The following is a 21,307-nucleotide window of genomic DNA, read 5'->3' as shown; positions in this document are numbered from 1 at the left end:
AGCTGATCTGTGCACATGTGAAGGAAGGTTTGAGAAGCACAGATTCAGAGCACAAACTCTCGAGTCTAACTGCCTGGGTTAGCAAGTGGTTGATGTGGGCAAACTTCTGCGAAGCAGCTCAGCTAACGGACACAGACCAGGATGGCAGGAGACACATCTCCATTCTGCTGGCCCACGGGGACCTCGGCAGTGCTCACAATGGCTGCGAAGACCGACGGGGAGCGGTGTCGTGAAGTGACCAGGCTGACACCACCTGAATCCACAGAACAATTCGCATCGTTAAAAATGGGATCACCAGACAGCCTGCTTAAGAGAAGAGCGATACCCAGGAAGGATTCCTTCCAGAGAATTAAGCCTGAATGGAATCCCACCCCTCATTCTAACTCCCATGGTAAAGGAAATGTAAGGGACAGAGGAACATGTTGAATGACACCACCATGGTAGAAACAGCAAGACCTAGACCATTCTACCCAGAAATAGCCTGGAGAAGAGTGGGAAACCGTTCTAAAGAGACAAGAAACATCACCCAAGTGCAGTGTTGGGTGGTTGCACCTTGATTCAAACACACCAACTGCAAAAGGACATTTTGGGGGTGATCAGGGAAAATTGATCACGGACCCAGTGTTAGATGATATAAAGGAATAATTTGGGGGAGCAATTATCGTATTATGGTTATATGAAAAAGGAAAGGTCCTTATCTGTGACTTACTCACTAAAATATTTATAGGTGAAATGATATGATGTCCAGGATTAAAATAGTCCAGAAAACAACAACAAATGTAGGGGAAGAAAAAGAAAACAAGACGGCAGAATGTCGATCATCGTTGAAAGTAGGTGATGGAAACATGGAGGTTCATGATGCAATTCTCTCCACTTTTATGTGTTTGAAATTTTCCAAAGTAAACAATTTTTTAAAACAAACACACACACACATCTGGTCTCGTATCTTGGTTCCAACATTTCCTGGCTGAGTGATCAAGGGAAAGTTACTGAACCTCTCTGGGCCTCAGTGTCCTCATCTATCAAATAGTAACAGTACCTGCATCCTAGGCTTGTAGTGAGGGTTCAGGAGGCAATACCCGTAAAGTGCATTTAAACATATCTGGCACATGGTAAACACTCAATAAACGTCCACAATTGATTCAATGCTGATGGACTGGCTCGGGTTCCGCACAGAAACAGATCAAGCAGGCGTCTTGGAAAGCCTGAATCAATAAAATCTTTTAAATACAAAAGCCTTATCTTATGGAAACATTAGCAAATACAAAACTGCCCTCTTGTTTTGAATCTGCTGGAAAACAGTGGGAGCTTGACTCACCATCTGCTATCAGCTAGAAGATAGCACGCTCGGCCTACACAGGCTAATTCCACGCCGTTGTAAAGCTCTTCCAACATTTGGTCCAAGCTCAGAAATTTTTTTTTGCCTGGAGAACCCACAGAATGCTTCTAGAAGGTCATCTCATGCTATTTCTCTCCACTGAGCTTTCATAGATGCTATGTCTCAGTGTTTAGAGGCAAAGTGGTCCCCTCTGAAGAACAGTGACCACCACCCCACCCCAGACCCGAGACTCTAACTACAGCACCTTGGAATCATCTGGAACGCTTGGCAAGGTGCCCGGGGCTCCACCCTCCAGGGGCCACACTGTGGCCTCCTTCAAAGGAGCCTCAGTTTTTGCATCTGTAAGATGGGCATCTCCCCTGTATAAGCCTTTGAGGATTAACTGAGTTAACACGCCTGTAAAGCACTCACTCCAAGGCAGATCCGTGGCGACAGCTAGATCCTTCTCAGACGCGACTCCTCACACTCCTCAGCCTTTCCCCACTTGCACTGAGAAGAAACCCTTCATTTTGCTCCCCATGGGCTTTCACTCTGATGCCTCCTTTTTATTTACTTATTTTTTTTTTTTAGAGAGAGAGAGAGCACAAGCAGGGGGAGCAGCAGAGGGAGAGGGAGAAGCAAGCTCCCTGCTGAGCAGGGAACCCAACGTAGGGACTCCATCCAGGGACCCTGGGATCATGACCTGAGCCGAGATCAAGAGTCGACCTAACCGACTGAGCCACCCAGGCTCCCCTAGTGCCTCCTTTTCTATTTCCCACCAACCAGAGGCACCTATGGGACCAACGTCATATCCTAGCAGGTCTGCTCTGCTGCCCCCCAAATCCTCATATTCCCGACTCTCTGCGCAGCCCCCGGCCTTGGCCTCTCTGCCCTGATTTGAAGAATAGGAGCATTTAAAGATGCTTGAAACGTTCCACCCCTGGCCCCTTGTCCCAGTCAAGGCTTAGTCACATCTCTCCCTGCGAGGTGGGTCTGAAATTCATGGCACCCAAATGGGGATGCACACCTTGTCCTTTTCCAAGAACATTCCTATTCCCCTTGAAAGAAAGGGAAAGAACAAAATGTATGATTTCTGGCTCTTCACCCCATTTCCTAGAGGAAACTCTTGCCCCATAAATTATGAAGAAAGACACTAAGTCCCAAGGCTTGGTGGCTGCTGATGGTACCAAGGGGTGGGATGACAGGGAGCCCAGCATGGGCATGGCAGCACCGGTGGGAAGTGGGGTTCTCATTCCGTGCATTCTCTCAGGATTAGAGTGTGCATTCTCTTCTGTTTTTAGAATCTTCCAGACACTTTCGCGTACTCCATAGTCTCGGCCATGTGACCACTCCTCCAGCAGACACTGGAGCACCAGCTGGGGGACCAGATGGTTCAGGGTCTGGCCTGGGTGACTCCAGGAAGGGGAGTTAGTCCCCCTCCCTGCCTCGGCAGCATGGTGCAGCCCGTGTGGCCAGAACGTGACACCCAGAATCACACTAACAGTTGACATTTGACTGAGAGCAGGAACTAAGGCAGGGTGAGAGGCCCAATCTCCCACCCTTCCCATGGGCCCCCTGGAGCCCCCCACCCCATCCCCAGGCCTGCGGCTGAGCGCCCCTGCAGCACAAGCAGTGCCCATGGACAAGGGAGGTGCCCTCGGGTTCAAACCAGCAGATCGAAGAAACCACCGCTCTGCCCCAGGTCACTGGCCATTAACACGACAAGGCCACAGCTCCTCCTGCGGCCCGGCTGGTCTCAGCTGCCGGACTCCCTCTCCCGATGCCATTAAGGAACACCGCGTTCATAGCACGGGAGCAGCCGAGAAGCCCTGCGAGGGATTCTCTAATAGCCCCTGGGACAACTGAGCCTCACACACATGGCCCGGGCAAGGGGATGAGGACAGCAACCCCGCCTCCCCGGGAGCCCGCTAGAAATGCAGAATCCCAGGCTCTAAGCAGATTGTTCAACAACGTTTACCACTTGGCCGGGTCGCAGGTGGCCGGTAAGCACACGAAAGCCCAGGAAGCGCTCGTTTATGAAGTTTTTTGCCTTTCGGCTAAAGCATCCGAGGTGGCAATCAGCCCCTGGTGTGGTGGCATTTGCAAAGCTGGCTCGATCCTCAAAGCCACTTGGAAACAGGATGTAGGGAGGGGGGCGAGGAGGAAGTGCTGTCCCTGGTTTGAATCCTGTTAAATGTGAACTACACACTGTGCGCGGGGCCGGCAGGAGGTTGGGAGCGCGGCGGTTCCCGGTGGCCACAGGCGCTGGTGCTGAGCTCCACCTGAGACAGGGCCACGGCTCCCAGCTCAGACTCACAGGGAGATGGGGAATTCATCCAGCAGACGGGCCAAGGCAGCCACATTCTTGGACTGCTTTTTCCAGTGCGCTCAGTTATAATAATACTGATAATCATCATGTTCACAGCTAGTTGCCGAAAATTCAGAAGCCAGAAAATGTATGCAATTAATTCACGTAGTTGTCCCAGGAGCCCTCATTCATGACCCTGTGGCCCCACAGAGGGTTCGTGCTGGAGATCAGTGATGGGAACCTGGGGAAGGTTCTCAGGAGCATCCCAAAGTTTCACGTGGCAGGTGGAGGAAAAAACAACTGGGAACCCCAAGCTGGACACTGAGCCTGGAGCAACTCGTACCAGAAACGGACAGATTGGAGCTTGGGGTGCGCAAGGCAGGAGGGGCCTGGGGCCGACACCTAACCTGCACAGAGCAGAGCATACAACCCAGCAAGGAAATTCTCCGCGAGCTTGCCAGTGAACGCGAGGCAGGGTTTGCAGAACATGGTCCGCTGACTCCCATCCCCAGTGCCGTTCCCCACTGGCCTCTCAGTCCAGTTTGCTCTGAGCTCACTGAGAACACCCAGAACAGGCTAATCCATAAAGATAGACAGCCGAGTGGGGGCTATAGAGCCTTGGGGTGGCGGTGGGGGAAGGGACCGACTGCTAGCTGGGAAGGGCTTTTCTTTTGGGCTGATGAAAATATTCTGGAACTCCATAAGGCGTGGTGTAGCACGACACTGTGAATATGCTGCCTGCCACAAAAATGTGCGTTTTCGAATAATTATTTTTATGTTGTGTGATTTTTACTCCACTAAAAACGTGAACAACTGTAAGGCCTCAGAGGCCACGCATTTCAATCTTAGAGGATGTTTGTCTCCTTTGGGTGGAAAGGTCTTCCTGGCTTGGGTTTCTAAGACCCTCTCAAGACCCTCCCTCCTCAGTCACGACCTCAATGCTCACAGATGCCCCCAACACAGGAAGGCTGGCCAAACGCCATGGACTTGGCTTCTGGGCTCACTCATTGTCTCTGTGACCCTGGGCAAGACATTGAATGGCCCCAAGCCTCAGTTTCCCTTCTATAGAATGGCTTAGCTTTGTTAGTTCCACCTGCTTCATAGGTGATTGTGAGGAGCAAATGGGACAGGGATGTGAAAGCATCCAAACACTGCCTGTAATTCTGAAGGCAGGTTGGCTGTGAGTCAGGGAACTAGAAGTGGGCCTCTTCCTGATTGTAGGAACAATCCTGCACAGGGTAGATCCCCAGGACTGCAGGGAACCCTAAGAATTCATTCGGTCCAGCTCCCAGCCTCCTGGATAGAATGGTCATGCCGGCCTAGGGGACTCCGATGCATCACTTATTCAAGAAGGATTTGGGGGGTGGCGAGTTCTAGGCCAAACACCATGTAGGTGCGTGATGTGGAAACAAAACAAAACGGACAAAAATCTCTGCCGTTATGGGACGTGCCTTGTGATCCCAGGACAAGCAGTTGGTAGGCAGGTGCCAACACGGGGCCCCAGCATCACCTCTCCATCGCATGCACGCCTTCATCAGACAGACATTCAGGAGGCAGCCCTCGGTGCCAATTAAAGACAGGGCCCTGCTGCGGGCGATGCGGGGTGATTCTGGGGACATGCATGAAGATTCAGCTGAGCAAGAAGGCCACCCGATCCACCTGCCCGTCGCGCAGAAATGCCACTTTTTTGAGACTTGCGTTGTGCCTTGGGCTGTGCCATTTAACATAGAGAGGCTCCAGGAAACCAGAAACCATAGCATCGGTGTGACTAGTTCATCAGACGACTGGTCAACCCGAGAAAGCAGAAAGGTGGTGGTAGGTAAGACACAGGTGTATACTGAGTCCCCAGAAGAGGGGGAGCACAGAGCAGGAGGTCTGGGCCCGAGTATAGTGTCCCTCCCTGGCCAACCAGGCTTGGGGAGGCAGAACACCTGCTGGGTCCCTAGGAGAGCAAGGGTGCTCAGCCTAGTGAGGAGGTACAGTAGACAGAAAGCTATGGAACACCACCTTCCCCTAGACCCATGGCCACAAGATCAGAGCCAGGAAGAGCCCCGATAATGCCAAGGTGACATAGAGGGAGAAGACATTAATCTCTGACTCCAGCGGATGCATGAACCCAAATTCGGATCAACCAGGTAACTCCACTTACCAAACAAGCGCTTGGGCCCAGCACCAAGCCACCCACCCAGCAGGGTTTGCAGGGCATTGAGAGTAGGACAAGTAAGTGTGGATGAAGAGAGGGGAGGGGTGGGGGAAGCGGACTAGGCACGGGCTAACCTGAAGATGAGGCATGCCGGGTGCTGGGGTGGGAACACAGGCCAGAGAGGGGCTGGCATGGGGGTGGGGGCTCTTGGAGGGAAGGAGAGGGGGTTGGGGAGCAGTAGACACCTGCTGTACAGGTTAGCTGTCTCCTGGGAGTGGAAGGAGAGGGGGAGAAGATGGATGGAGAGAAAGGGAGGGGGAGGAAAGGAGGAAAACAGGCAGGGGTGAAGGAAGGGGAGGCAGCAAGGAGGGTGGGACTGAGCGCAGAGAAGTGGATATGCCATTCGTGGACCCGGGAGCAGCCTGTGCCAGCCCGGCGCGGTCCAGCTGGGTCCTCAGCCTCCCCCGCCTGCCCGGAGCCGTCAACACTGCTTTTGTGACTCAGGTGCCCGCCCCAGCCCCTCCTCCGCCACCAGTGGAGAGCTCAAGGCCTCCCATCATCTGGTACCCCACACACGCGGGTCATAGGGCAGGGAGGCAGCCTCTCTCACTGGCACCAGAAGCCACAAACAACCAACTTATCACTGCCCCTTTGTGTGGGAACAATGGGGTCCCCAAGAGCTCTGCGGGCCAGGGAGAGGAAGTCTCAGGACAATGACCACCCTTCCCCCATTTCCTAGTCTCCCTGAAAATGTGCAGATGGAAGAAATCTCAGTGTCATCAAGTCTCAGTGGCCCAAGTTCCCACCTGTACGTTGTCACCACCTCCGACACAGTGCCTGCCCGGCCATCTCCTTACCCCACGCGTGGCCTACAGAGTTCCTGAGGGAACACCTCAGCCTCACCTCCTGCTCTATTCGTATCAGAATGATCACTGTTGGACCACACAGTGTATATACTTACTTGTTTGCTGTCTGACTCTCTTGACCCAAATGCAAGCTCATTACAAGCAGAGAATTTGTCTCCTTCAGCACAGAATTCCCGGGCACTTAGTAGGTGCTCAGTAAATATTTGTGGAAGGAATCTGTCCCCTTAACTTCCCACACTGCATTTTGCTCTCTCCCCACCTCTTAAAATTCTGAGCTCCACTCACGCTATTCCCTGGGTCTAGAACACACTTCCAACCCTTTGTCTGGACAAGTGTCAGTTATTCTCCAGTATTCAGCTCTAGCGATTCTCCTTCACTCTGGGTGCTTTCTCTGCAGAACCAGTGGGGGCTCAGTACTCGGCGCAGGCCATGAGATTTGCTACATTGTATTGAAATTATCTGCTCGTGCATGACTGTTTCATCCAATGGGACTGGATACTCCTTGCAGGCAGGAGAAAAAAATGATATCTTTAATTTTACTAACCTCAAATTAATATTCAGCATTTCCATCAATTATGAACACAGGCCCCAAACCACAGTATTAGCAGTCCCTGTGACTAGCGTCACCAACCCAAACCTCAGATAGTTTCATATCATCTTATAACTGTTGCAGACAGTATAAAATAGCACTTACCCTCATTGTTACATAATTGTTACTATAGTTATTACGCCCACATTGAATCTCATTAATACAGAAGCATATGCACTGTTATATTACCACACATTTTTAGTATTTTCATAACTATTGAAATTATATTTCAATACCCTGCTGTCCTTTGTAATCTTGGGTATGTTATTTCATGCCTTTAAAGCCATTATTCTGAGAAGGTCGCCAGATGACCGCGGAGTCCCTGTCTCCTGCAATGAACAAGACTAGATACATCTCCCCTAGAACTGCACTCCACGGGGTGAGACAGAGAACGAGCACGTGCACAAACGGGTAATGATGTCACTTCACATCATGAGCACTACTGTAAGAAAATAGGGCTGGGCAAGGGGTACAGGAGGACTGGAAGGCAGAAGACGGACTGTCTGGATGGTGGGTCAGGAAAGGCTCTCGGAGGGCATGACGTTTGTGCAGAGATCTGGTTGAGAAAATGTGAGCAGTACCAAGAACCTGGGGATGGGCACCATGGCAAATGCAAAGGCCCTGAGGTAGGCCCAAGCAGGACATGCCGCAGTGTGGCAGGAGGCCAGGTGGGGGATGGAGACGGAGAAGGGGAAGGGTAGCCTGGTGCAGAGCTGGGGCTATGGAGACGTGATAGTAAAAGAGCAGAGACATTTCCCAATCACATGTACAGTTGAACCGATCATTTGGATGGCCTTAGGGAGATGGAAACAGAGACTAGTGAAGAAGCCATTGTACTCACCCAGCCAAGAAACAATGGAGCCTTGGACCAGCATGGGAGCTGGAGAGGGGCTAAAAAGTGGCTGGAGCTGGAATATATTTTGAGAACAAAGATGACAGGACTTCTGATAGACTGGAGGCCATGGGCCCAGGGAGGAGGGCGGAGAGAGGAGAACCGAGGCAGCTCCTGGCTGGGGGCCTCGGCAGTGGTGGGCGGCGGTACCCAGGCAGAGAAGCCAGAGAGAGGAGCAAGTGGGGGAGCGTGGGCCCGGAGCTCTGCTCCTGACTGCACGGGGTAGAAACCCAGATCGCCGGGCGCCTGGCGGGCTCAGTCGGTTGAACGTCTGCCTTCAGCTCAGGTCATGATCTCCAGGATCCTGGGATCGAGCCCCACATCGGGCTCCCTGCTCAGCGGGGAGTCTGCCCCTCCCTCTCCCTCTGCCCCTCCCCCCTGCTCTTGCTCTCTCTCTCTCTCTCTCTCTCAATAAATAGATAAAATCTTTTAAAAAAAATCCAAATGTCCCACAACTGGGGCCAATCTACATGCCCACCCTTGTCCGGCCCTACACTTAAGACAAATACTCTGCCCCAGCCGAGCCTGTCTGCTCCTGACCACTCCCCGTCTTCTCTCCACTCTGCCCAGAGGACCCCAAACCTCTACTCACATGTTGGGTCCAGAGAAAGCCCCCTTTTCCATGCAGACTCCCTGCAATCCCTTGTTCCTCCAAATCCCTGCACTCTTCAGGTCCCCTCGTTCATCTTGGCGTGTCCTGTCTGCTCTGTTGGTCACTTTCCTTCCATCCTCTCTCCAAATGGTGACAGTCCTTTAGGGGTGGGAGGGGTGTCCCCGCTTGCTCAGCAGAGCACCGTGCACAGGGAGGCGTTCCTGGCCTCATCTCGATGCATCTCAGATGTTGATCCGCAATCCGAGTGTCCTTGGGTCTGCCAACAGCTGGAGCCATTGGCTTTGAAATCTTTGCTTGGTAGGCTCCCAACTTGAACAGTTAGCTAAAAACAACTAACTGAGGGGTGCCTGGGGGGCTCAGTCGGTGAAGCGTCTGCCTTCAGCTCAGGTCATGATCTCAGGGTGCTGGGGATGGAGCCCCACTTTGGGCTCCCTGCTCAACGGGAAGCCTGCTTCTCCCTCTCCCTGCTACTCGTGCTCTGTCTCAAATAAATAAAATCTTGAAAAACCTGAGTTATTATAAAATGTGTTGTTTCAAAGTATCTGTGAAGTTCTGGAATTCTTTTAAGGGCATTCCCGAGCCACCGGAAGCAGAAACTCACTGTGGAGTTAGTTCTATTCGTAGCACAGAAGGACGCCATCACCCAGCTTGGTTGGAAGGTCTTAAGTAGTTTTCAGATCACTTTGGCAAGGCAAAATGAGTGCGTTTCCTTTCAACGCCGTGCCTCTGCATCTCCGATCTCCTTGCAGTAAGGAGGGGGACAGATGGTCTCTAGACCAGGTCTGGAGCTCCAGGTCTCTAGAGCTGCTGGTTTTCTTTCTGCTACCCAACCGCAGTACCCAGTGCCAGGAGCTGGTTCGTGTAGCAGTATATAATCACTGAACGTGTGTCTCCATTTCCCGCCAATACTGCAACATGGTCTTCATCCCCAGCATGGCTAGTTCCAATTGCCTGCCAGATCCGAACTGTACAGCCTGCCCTCAACAACAGCCCACAGCGATTTCACGGTAAGATACAACCCTAAGGGTTGTCATACCTTGGAGACAACCTGTAAGTTCATAAGCACATTCTGTTTTTATAAGGAAAACACCCTTCCTTCCCAAGTGTCCACCAGGCTGGCAGCCGGCTGTGCACACACAGATTCAACCTAGAAATCTAGCAGCTTCCAAGGACGAAAGATGCGGTCATGTCCCAGCAGCTCTGCGTTGTGGAGGAATGCTTTCCCCTGGAGATCACACTCGTTTTTGACCGAGGGACAGGATAATCAGACGGTGGGTTCCTTCATGGGTTCCCCGGACAACTTGGAAGCCCTTGAACACAAGGGCAGTGGGGCAGCTGCAGAAAACTCTGGCTTGCCCCCCTCCAACAACGTACTCAAACTCTAGTCCAGGAGGGGTGGGAACTTCACAACCCCTGCTTCCGTGCGCCGTGTGGACGTGCAGACGGTCACCAGCTTCTACTGGAGCCAGGGGGAAGGGCTGAAATCAGGGAGAACCTGGACATGAGAAATAGTCCCGGGGACGTGACAGGCACCACGGGTCTGATAGGCTCTTCAAATTCTCGGCTCCTATAAAGTGAAATTAGCACCGGCTTCCGGGGAAGACAGAATGGAGTCTGTATCCCAGCCCAGGCTCCAGGCCACCACATTCACTTCCTCTCTGACGCTCCCTTTCCTCCACTGTAAAAGAGGGATACACTTGAAGGGCTGGTGTAAGGAAAAAAAAAAAGGAAAGAAAGAAACCATTCTGAAGTTCAGAGAGCCTTGCCTGGCGCACAGCAGCTGCTCAGTAAATGGTAGCCATGGATCTTAGGAAGCAAGACCTGAACAGTCATTGGAAGACATTCAACCCTCCAGGGCCACACCCAGAGAAGGGAGAGCAGGGTCTCCATAGGGGCCGCCACGAACACAAGCACCCCTAGAAGGATCCCCAGTGAGACGCAGGGTTTTTTGCCCCTCACTTCGGGTATCATTTCCCAGGCCCGTGTTCACAGCTGAGTCGCCAACCCCCCACCCCACCCCAACCCCAGGACCTGCGTCGTGCTCACCAAGCTGCGTGGGGTGGAGGGAAGAAAGAATACCAGGGAGAGCGAAGCCGTGATGGATGTGAAGCTGACCAAGGAAAAGTCTGCAGGCCAGATAGGTTTTTGCAGCCTATTGATTTTGGAAGCCCATTTGCAGAACTCATCTAAGGCTCGTCCAGGAGGTCTGTCCGCAGCGCGGAGCCTGGAAAAATGAAGCAGATCACTTGTTAATTCCTTCTGCGGCTCTGCGACCACCGGGCTGGGCCAGCCCCTGCACCACCGGCCGCGAGGCTCGCCCGCCCCACACCTCTGCTCCTCCTGGTCTCCCGGGACCCGAGTGCGACAGCCGATGTCCTGCCTGCTTACAGAAAAGCGCAAGTGTGTGAGCTGACCAGGGAGGCAGCTGAGGCCCGGGGCACCTATTACAAGCAACACTTTCTGTTCTTTTTATCTGCATTCTTCTCTGAATAAAAATGCATTTTAAAACAGGAAGAGGGGGGTGCCTGGGTGGCACAGTGGTTAAGCGTCTGCCTTCAGCTCAGGGCGTGATCCCGGCATTGTGGGATCGAGCCCCACACCAGGCTCTTCCGCTATGAGCCTGCTTCTTCCTCTCTCACTCCCCCTGCTTGTGTTCCCTCTCTCGCTGGCTGTCTCTCTCTCTGCTGAATAAATAAATAAAATCTTAAAAAAAAAAAAAAACAGCAAGAGGGAAGTAGGACAGGGAGCCTGATAAATCGTGGAAAATTGTAGCCTCCAAAGTATGAGCCAGTCGCAGTACCCAGGCCATCGGCTCCCGGTTAGAATAGGGACCTACCTAGCCCATCCTGTGGCGGTCGCCCCAAATCTAGACCTAAATCCCTGCGTCCTTCTGTTTGGACGAGGCAGATTCAATTAAAGCTGTCAGACCCCCTGCAGGTTTTACCTCTGGACATAAGGTCAGTTATAACATCCGATTTGCTATCTTTACGAAAGCATCTGGTTTTGTTTCTTGTGGGTTTTTTAGTTAATTAACCAGACCTAGGGTTGAATCTCAACTCTGCCACCTGCTAACTGCTCCATCTTGGGCGACGAAACCTCTGCATGTTTTGTCAGCACTGTCTGGAGACGTTACCTACTTCATAGGATTGCTGGAATGCCCGTCGCATCGACCCCCTGGTGCATCATCATTGAACCACGAGTGAACGCAGAGAAAAGATGCTGTCAATTAGGCCGTGATGCAGAACTTTCTTATCACTTAGCACGGGAGTTGGCAAGCTATCAATCTGCCCTCTATTTTTGGATGGCCCAGGAGCTAAGAATGGCTTTTATATTTGCAAATGGTTTAAAAAAAACACACAATAAAATAATATTTCCTGATACACAAAAACTGTATTACATCCAAATTCCGGCGTCCATTAATGACTATGATAGGGTATTTGTATGCGTACAGGAACGCGGTCCTGCCCGTTCGCTTACCTGTTGTCTATGATGCTACAACAGCAGAGCTGAGCCGTTGTGACGGAGACCGTCCAGCTCCCAAAGCCCAAAACATTTACTGGCCCTTTATAGAAAAGTGTTGCCAGTCCCTGGCTTAGAACATTTTATCCTTATCAACCAAACTCTTTTAGATTTATTTGGATAGTATTTTTTTTAAGATTTTATTTATTTATTTATTTATTTGACAGAGATAGAGACAGCCAGCGAGAGAGGGAACGCAAGTAGGGGGAGTGGGAGAGGAAGAAGCAGGCTCATAGCGGAGGAGCCTGATGTGGGGCTCGATCCCAGAATGCCGGGATCACGCCCTGAGCCGAAGGCAGACGCTTAACTGCTGTGCCACCCAGGCGCCCCTGGATAGTATTTTAATCAGACACCATTCTATGGCATTCTTGATGAAATGAGATATAGAAGTGAATTAAATTGGCTAGGGGCATCTGGGTGGCTCAGTCGGTTAAGTGTCTGACTCTTGGTTTCAGCTCAGGTCGTGATCTCAGGGTTGTGGGATCAAGCCCCACGTCAGGCTCCATGCTCATCGCTGAGTCTACTTAAGACGCTCTCTCTCTCGCTCTCTCTTTCCCTCTGCCCCTCCCCCCACTCACGCTCTCTCTTTCTCTCAAATAAATAAATCTTAAAAAAAAAATCTTAAAAAAATATAAATGAGCTAAAACATTCCTAAACCTTCTTGTCATCTAGAGCCCTATTCTTCTCAATTATCTTTTTAAAGTATTTCTTTATTTAGGTGATCTCGACACCCCACGTGGGGCTCGAACTCAAGAGATCAAGAGTTGCATGCCAGCCAGGCACCTCTACAATTATCGTTTTAACTGACACTCATCGCCATCCATGTTTCCCACACAACACTGTCCTCTGTGCCTGCTGGAGACACAGCATTGGTTAAGATCCTCATTCTGGAAGTATGTAGCTTCCCTTAAAAGAGTTCTCCTTGCTGTCTCCAGGGTGTCTGTTGGAGGCGCAGACCCTGCAAGTACTGAGGTTCGGGCCCAGATAGACCATCCGCAGCTGCTTTGTTCATGCGGAAACGCGCGCGCGCCGGCGGAATGTGCCCATTCGAGTGTGCGAACTATAAGGCTTGGCACGTTGCCCGGCCTGAAGGAATCCCGCGAGCACCCCTCTCACCACACCCTCGTTCCTGTTCACAAGTTTATGAGATTCTATGGTTGCAAGAACAGAAAGCAGCACCACATGGTTTAAGGGTTTATTTGGAAGGATGGAGGCACTAACCACGCCAAAGGCTCTGAACATCTGCTTCCAGGTTTTTTAAAAAATATTATTTATTTATTTATTCATGAGAGACAGAGAGAGAGAGGCAGAGGCAGAGGGAGAAGCAGACTCCCTGCTGAGCAGTGAGCTCGATGCGGGACTCGATCCCAGGACCCTGGGGTCACGACCTGAGCCGAAGGCAGATGCTTCACCGACTGAGCCACCCAGGTGCCCCAGCTTCCACGTCTTAGTGCAGGGGGAAGCACCTCAAGAAAGAGCTTGGAGAAGTCTTCACACGGGAGCGGGGCTGGCTGCGGATCCTGGAGGGGCGCTGGGATCCGGTGAGGTAGAAAGCGTCCATCCCAGCTGGAAGGAAGGCGTGCCCTCAGCCTCCGTTTCCTGGGTGCCTGCCAAGTGCTGGGCGCTGTGCAGACAGGACCTATGGCAGGGCACTCAGGCAGAGTGGTGGGAGATACGGCACAGGCATAGAGGCCAGTTTCTGGAAGGTCTGAGTGTGAGATGGAAAAAGTCCCCCGTTTTTATAAACAGGATCCTGTCCAAAGCTCTAGGTTTGTTTGGTTATCCTGGCCCTGGCTTTTCACAAGCTGGGGGTGGCTAGTTTATTGGATGGACCTCCAGGAGCTTGTGTTATCCACTCTTGAGTTAGGTCCTACCTTCAGACTCGACTTGTGAGCCTAGATGAGGAGTACGCGGATGCCCACTCCCACTGCGGACTCTGAGACAGCAAAGGCAAAGGACCCGCTCCCGGGAAGCACGGGTCCCCAGGCAGGAAGGGGCTGCATCGGGAGGCCCGGGAGGCAGCCAGCTGCTTGGTGGTATGAAGCAGCCCAGAATTTCCGTGGGGAGAGCCAAGTGTGGAAGCAGGTCTGAGCGTGTCTCTTCCAACTGTTCGGGCAGCCAGGGAGCACGGGGCCAGGTGCAACGCTGACAGAGTGACCCAGGGGAGCATCGGAATCAACAGTTGGCCCAGGGGGTCTGGCCGCAGGTCAGCAACAACACGGGTGGCAGCGAGAGCAGGAAGGGAGCACCAGGGTTCCGGAGGGGAGCAGGAAAGCCCACATCCGCTGGGCCCGCGCACTGTGCGGCTCGCGCCCTGGAGAGATGGAGGCCCAGCTCCCTTCCTGAGAACAGCACCATCTTTGTGGTATTTCCAGAGTGATGCTGTTTGTCGGGGAATGCAGGTACTCGCCCCCCTTCCCTGGCTGTCTGGGAGAAACTTCTTTCCAGGGGAAGAGTGCTGTCACGGTAAACAATGCTACCCCTGTCTGTCTGATTCAGTCGAGTGACTCCGTCCAAAGAGCACCGTTAAAATTCTCCCACTCTCATGTCCTTGCTCTGAAGGGCGTACTGGTCCAGGTCTTTCTGGATAAGGCAGAGGCACCCTGAGCCCGTGGGAACCAGGGCCTCCCACGTGTGCAGCATATAGCATCTTGGTCCTGAGAAGCCCCACGGAGCAGAGGATGGGGTGGGGGCTGCTTTATAAACCACGCCCTCTAGAAGGTCCCAGAGATCTTCTCTTTGGCCTCGTACCACCTCCTCCCCAACCAGTCCCTCTTCCTGACCCCCAACTCTGTTATGTCAATTCAACTTAACCGGTATTTCTTGAGCAGCTACGAGGAGAGAAACCAGAGCCCGGCTCAAGGACCAGCTGTCACTCCAGCAAACACTGCTTACTCTGCCCAAATTTATTATTTTGAAATAATTTCAAGCTGACAGTTGAAAGAAAAGCCGCAGGAGCGCTACAGAGGATCTCCGCATACCCGTATACCAGTTCCTAATGTTTTCTTTGTGTGTTCGCTCACTTTTTTTTTTCTGGATCATTGGATAAAGACTGCAGACATTGTGCCCCTTTGCCCCTTAGACTTCTGCGTGTGATCCCTAAAAACAAGGACATTCCTTCAGGCAACCACAGCAGAGCTCCCAAATTCTAGAACTTCACATTGACACAATACTTTCATCTACAGTCCAAACGCCCGTTTTGTCCATTGTCCCAATCACATCTCCTACGGCATTTTTTCCTCTAGTTCAGAATCCCGTCCAGAACCGCGTACTACATTTATTTGTCACGTGTGCTTGGGGACTTATCATTCAGCCACGGAAAGACATGGAGTCCTGTCCCTAACATTTACACAACCCAGGCAAGAGCATTCAAGGAGGCGCATGGGCCATAGGTCTAAAGATCTAAAGTCTATTTTTATAAAAACCACTCATTAAAATATGTTCTCTCCTCCTACTTGACAAATGTACCTTCAAAACAACTGGAAGGTCCAGTGTCCAATGTAGAATTCTTGGACTCCTTGGGGTTCTGTGCTGGAATCCATAACTTGGGAAGAGCAGCCTCCTGTCCCTGGTCTATAGCCTGCCCCCCTTTCTCTGGCCATCTGGACTCTGTCCCACATCATTAGGGGCCTCGTATGCATCCAAGTGGACACCCCAGTCTGCACTTCCAAGTTTCATCTGAACCCCACAAATGGCTGTCCTTGGACCACCACTCGGGCTCAGGGATGCGTACACCCGTGATGTGGGACAGGGAGGAGGCCTCCTCGGGTCCATGCGCACCAAGACTTCTGGCCTTGGTTTTTGGTGGCATTAGCCATCTGTGGCATGACTCGAAAGAGAAGAGGAGGCATGGGCTCCGGGTGAGCATGTCCCTGGGGAGACGGGAGAGTTGAAGGAGAATCAGAGCAGGGCAATTGAACAGAGAGCCCTCTGTCTAGGTCAGAGGGTGGCACTGAAACCATGGTGTCCTGGTTCAAGAGCTTGGACTCTAACCAGATAATCATACTCCCATGAGGTCAGTGCTCAGGGAGAGGTGAACCCACACTGTTATTTCTCCCTCAGGGTCCTTTTCTTCCTCTAAGCTGGCAGTCCTTTACTTACCCTGTCTGATGGCAGGAACTCGGTCATCTGTACGTGCATCCTTACCCTTCTTGACTTGAGAACTGTGCATTTTGGCTCTGCATTTCTTAGCACCTCGTAGAGTGTATGTGACCGCATAGGCCTTCAGAGAACAAGGACTGGATGAACGAACAAACACACAGCTGATAAATGGATGGGTAGGTGGACGGGTAGATGGGTGCGTGGATTGGTTTATGGATAGATGGATGGGTAGATGGGTGGCTAGGTGAATGCATGGATGTCTGGACGGGTGAATGGGTAGTGGATGGGCAGATGGATGGACAGACAGGTGTATGATTGGCTGGAAAGATGTATCTATGGAGAGATGGATGGATAGACAGGCGGACAGATGTTTAGATGGGTGAATCACGGGTGAATGGTCAATTTCTGATCTTTCCTGAACAGCAGGTCAAGGAAAAAGCAGTGAAAGGAACCCTCAGTCCTAGAAGAGATCCAGAGGTGGTTATGTGACCACCAAAGTCAGAGGTTATCAGTAGCAGAGCTAAAAAGAGGACCTAATGTTCTTTTTTTTTTTTTAAGATTTTATTTATTCATTCGACAGAGAGAGAGACAGCCAGCGAGAGAGGGAACACAAGCAGGGGGAGTGGGAGAGGAAGAAGCAGGCTCATAGCGGAAGAGCCTGATGTGGGGCTCGATCCCATAACGCCAGGATCACGCCCTGAGCCGAAGGCAGACGCCTAACCGCTGTGCCACCCAGGCGCCCCAGGACCTAATGTTCTTGACTTTTGGAATCACCACTTCTTCTATGAAACAGAGCATCTTCCAACCTTCAAGCATCTTAAAGCTTGACACCCCCCTAGACTCAGGCAGAACCAACTATGGGACTTACTGGATGCCCTCCCTGGCCTCTGTGGCTACAAGCAGCCTATCCTTTTGTTCAGCCTGAGCCCACCTCCTCGGGGAGCCTCCCTGATCACTCCTCCCTGTCTGGCCCCCCAGGGTCAGGTCTGTAGTGTTGCCTTTGTGCTCTTCCGTTTAGTGTACGTGAACTTGCGACCTCTCTCGACCTGCACAGTACATCTTAGCTCCTCAACTAGAGGGGCTGCGTTGTCTGTCCCTGCAGCACCCCCTCGGGAGCCTGGCAGGTGCTGCCCAGTTACGGCTCCATCAATCCCTGATGTTGGAGCTGCAGGGCCGGTGGGGTCGAACACTCTACACCGCCACAGAACTGGGTCATCGACAATTAATCTCTGCACGTTTCCGTGTGAAACCCCCTGCTACATGCCTCAGAATTCTAGCACTTTTAAAAATATATATTTCTCATTAGCCATTCCTGCCGCCTCAGCTTTCAGCAAAAACAGAGCATAAAAGCCAATTTACCACATGCTCCCGAACGATTCACAGATTTGAAACAGCAACGAAGATGAGGACTGGCCACATGCAGGAAAAAAAAAAAAAAAAAGACGACAAAGAAGATTAATTGCCTTTGGAAATAAAAGATAATCACTGAGAGCAGTGATAGTATGTGCCAGTGGGAAAGTATTTGCAGAAATACCACATTCATGTCGCGGAGAGCTGGACCCCAGCTCCTACTGTGACATCAAAGGGCCAAGTCATGTGGCTGGTAACCGGGATGGTGGGGAGAAAGGCCTAATAATAGTCCTGTTCTTGCTGGCTCTGCACATTTTGGCATCCAAGTGTCCCATCCAGGGGTTGCCCCTGGAGAGGTTGGCAAATAGCCAGGTGATTCTCACCTGGAGACCTGCTCCACTATGGGGGCTTCTTAAAGGCTGGGAGGGCCCTTAAGGCCCCAGGGGGTGGGAGCACGGTCAGTGGCTGCAGCAGCTGACCCCAGGAGAAAGCAAGAGGAAGCGAAGGGGAGCAAGTGGGAGAGAACACACTCCCCACTGTCTCCCGGACCTCTCCTAGACCGCCAGGCCAGGTGCCCACACCCTCCCACGCCTCTCTCCCACTGGGACTGGCAGCCAGCTCTCAAAGAGCAACGGGGACAGGAAACAGCAGCAGGTCCACAGCTGGGTGCTGGACAGCTGGCGCACAGGACGCTGAGGATGGGAGGAAATTTGTTTTGGATGTGCGATCCAGATGGTGGGGGTGCGAGCGGAGGGGAGAGGACCAAGATAAGAAGATACGGTGATTTAACTAGAAAGAGGGGGTGTGCTCAGGGCCAGGAGTGTCAGATCGCTCTCATCACAGCTGCAGAAACCACCTCTCCTTCTGCCAGCACAGCACGCAGGTGCTCTCCAGGCGAGCTCCGCACAGCAACCTCATGACTTCATCGGCCTACAGACCACAACTACCTACCAAGATGGCGCCACCAGCCACGCATGGCTATGGAGCTCATCCCAGTTGAGATGCACCGAAAGTATAAAATACACTCATGATTTCAAAGAGCTAGTATTAAGAAAAAAAAAGTACCGTATCTCATTAATGATTTTTGTATTGATTACCTATAGAAACAATACTATTTGCATACATGGTTTAAATAAAAGACAAACATTAACTTCACTGTGTTTTTACTTTGAGTGTGGTCACTAGAAAACTGGAAGTTGCATACGTGGCTCATATTTGTGGCTCACGTTATATTTCCATTGATCCGTGCTGGTCTATAGGCTTCTGTACTAACTTTACCTCCAAGTTCCAGTAATTCCATCAAATCCAATAAATAGGGTACCACTGAGGATATAAAGATGGTCTCAAAACATTGTTGCATATTAGATCACGTGCTGAGTTCTTAAAACTCCCCACTTGGCTGTACAGACGGATGATGTCGGAATGTCTAGGTGTATGACCCCAGACCTCAGTGTTCCTGCAAAGCCCTCCACAGGGTTCCAACATGCAGTCAGATTGAGAACCAGAGCCTTACATAATGGGGCTCAATATTAAGAGATCTGAAATACTACTGTGTGAAGCAGCCTAGGAGAATTAGCAGATGTGGGAGGTGCCCGAGCCATGCAGGGGAGGAGAGGGAGGCATGGCTCCATTTGGGAATCAGGGTGAAGTGGGATTTGGATAAGGCCTTGCGTTGGGAGCTCCCAGGTTGCGGTGGGCTGAAGGTGTGGGCGAGTTGCCAGGCGGAGAGGATCCCAGGCTGGAGCGCAGAGCTCCCCTGGGGGGAACAGAGCTTCTGGGTCATCTGGAGCTCCAGGAGGCAGCCATTCTCCCAGAGGGATCAACGTCAGAAAGGCTGTGGGGCGGGATTCTACAGGTCTTTGAAACCCTGGATGCAGGATTGAGGAACCCTAGAAAGGTTGAGCAAGGGAGCTGAGCACAGACTGGAGGTGAGATTTGGTGGGGGGACAAGGGGAGAGGGACGAGAGAGGCAGAGCCTGCTGCTGAAGGGCCACACGGCCCGGGTCTCCGACGAGATGGTCGCCCCTCGAGGGTGGCCGTACCCTAGCCCCATTCTAAGGGGGCCCATGGCAAGCATTGGTTGAATAAACCAAAAGGTCATTGTTTCAAAGAAACTGCCAGGAGTCGGCTCCCACCTGGCTGCTCGAAGGAGCAGGGACAGGTGAGAGCATTACCTTCAGTTTGCCCAAAGTTTCTAGCATCTCCTCCCAATGCAGCAGCCCTCCAAGACAGTGGTGTTTGCATAGTGACCCGCGGGGCGAGCCAAGGGCCCACGGTGGTTCTAAGGAGCAGGCCTTACACTGGCCCGTGGTCCTTGCTTGCTGCTGAAGAAACCCGGGAGGAGCACCAATGTCCAATTTCAAGACTCCTTCTTGTCCCCACGGAGGGGGCAAACCTGGGCCCACTCACCCCACAGTCTCCCTCACTCTGCATGCCCTTGCTTACTGACACACATCTCATCCTGCCCGAAAATAGCCCGTTCACCCATGCACAACTTCTTTTTTTAAGGTTTATTCATTTATTTGAGAGACAGAGAGAGAGAGAGAGAGAATGAGTGGGACAAGGGGCAGAGGGAGGAGAGAGAATCCTCAAGCAGACTCCCTGCTCGGTGCAGAGCCCAATGTGGGGCTCGCTCCCAGGACCCTGAGACCATGACCTGAGCCAAAATCAAAGAACTGGCCACTTAACCGACGAACCCACCCAGGCACCCCCACCCGTGCATACTTCGAAGGCAGTCAAAGCATGATCCGCTATTTTGAGTTGTCCAAACATTTAGAATGGCATCTTCCAGAAAAAGGCATCTGTGGGTCTCTCAATGCTGCTGTCTGTCCACCTCGGGGCAAGAAAGGCCCACTGCAAAACAGACAGTGGGTTGCTTGGGCTGCCTCAGTGTCCAGCAGCCTGGCGGCTCAGGGCCAGCCCAAAGAAGTACAGGCCAAATAGCAATGTCAACGTGATCTTTAATAAAAGCTTGTTCCTGTAACCCATGGGATGGGTTCAGAGAAACATCTAGTACTTGTGACTCTTCTGCTACAAGAGCCACTCCCCTCTGCAGACCTGCCAAGGAGGCATTTATCATTCCCAAACGGCAGAATTCCCCTGGGAACACCTGGTTTTCTCTCAGAAGGAAGCTGAGCCTTTCCCTCTGAAGCTGGCCGCTCTGCAAGAGGACCGTCATCTGCCTCCTGGGGCCTCCAGCGCCTGAGCAGACCGCGGCTCAGGGAGTGAAGTCCTGGGACTCGCTCAGAGGATGCTCAGACCGCCTTCCTTCGGGTCTCAGCGAGTCACGCCCTGGGCTTTCCTTTCTTCTTCTCTATCTCTTTAATGCATCCGTGGTTTCAGCCAAGAAAGCTCAGGGCTGCAGGGGGAGCCGAACTTTCACCCAGCAAGCCATGGACAGGAGGAAAGCGTGCAGTGCGGGAGAGGGGGACAGTCAGCTAGGACAGGGACAGGGGGATCTGCCATCGGCTGGTCGGGCTTGTCCACATTGCACCCGCACCTGTAGCCTCGAGGTGGGAGGAGCCAGTCAGGTTGTCCCTGCACAGAACACACGAACTGAAAAATGACCAAATGCCCAGGGTTCCTAGGACACTTGCCCCAGGGAAGGA

General features: G+C 52.2%; 1 protein-coding gene across 1 annotated transcript in view; it reads right to left on the bottom strand.

Moving 5' to 3' along the window:
• Positions 1 to 16,926: 16,926 nt before the first annotated feature.
• The window catches only part of ATE1 (arginyltransferase 1), a 224,508-nt gene continuing 220,127 nt past the window's right edge, over positions 16,927 to 21,307 (bottom strand). The window contains exon 19 of the transcript XR_008958029.1: positions 16,927 to 21,236. The gene's annotated coding sequence lies outside the window, so the exon portion shown is untranslated. The remainder of the gene's footprint in view (positions 21,237 to 21,307) is intronic.

Source organism: Ursus arctos, unplaced genomic scaffold (assembly GCF_023065955.2).
Source record: "Ursus arctos isolate Adak ecotype North America unplaced genomic scaffold, UrsArc2.0 scaffold_7, whole genome shotgun sequence".
NCBI classification, from domain to species: Eukaryota; Metazoa; Chordata; class Mammalia; order Carnivora; family Ursidae; genus Ursus; species Ursus arctos.
This window is presented reverse-complemented; position numbering and strand designations above follow the sequence as displayed.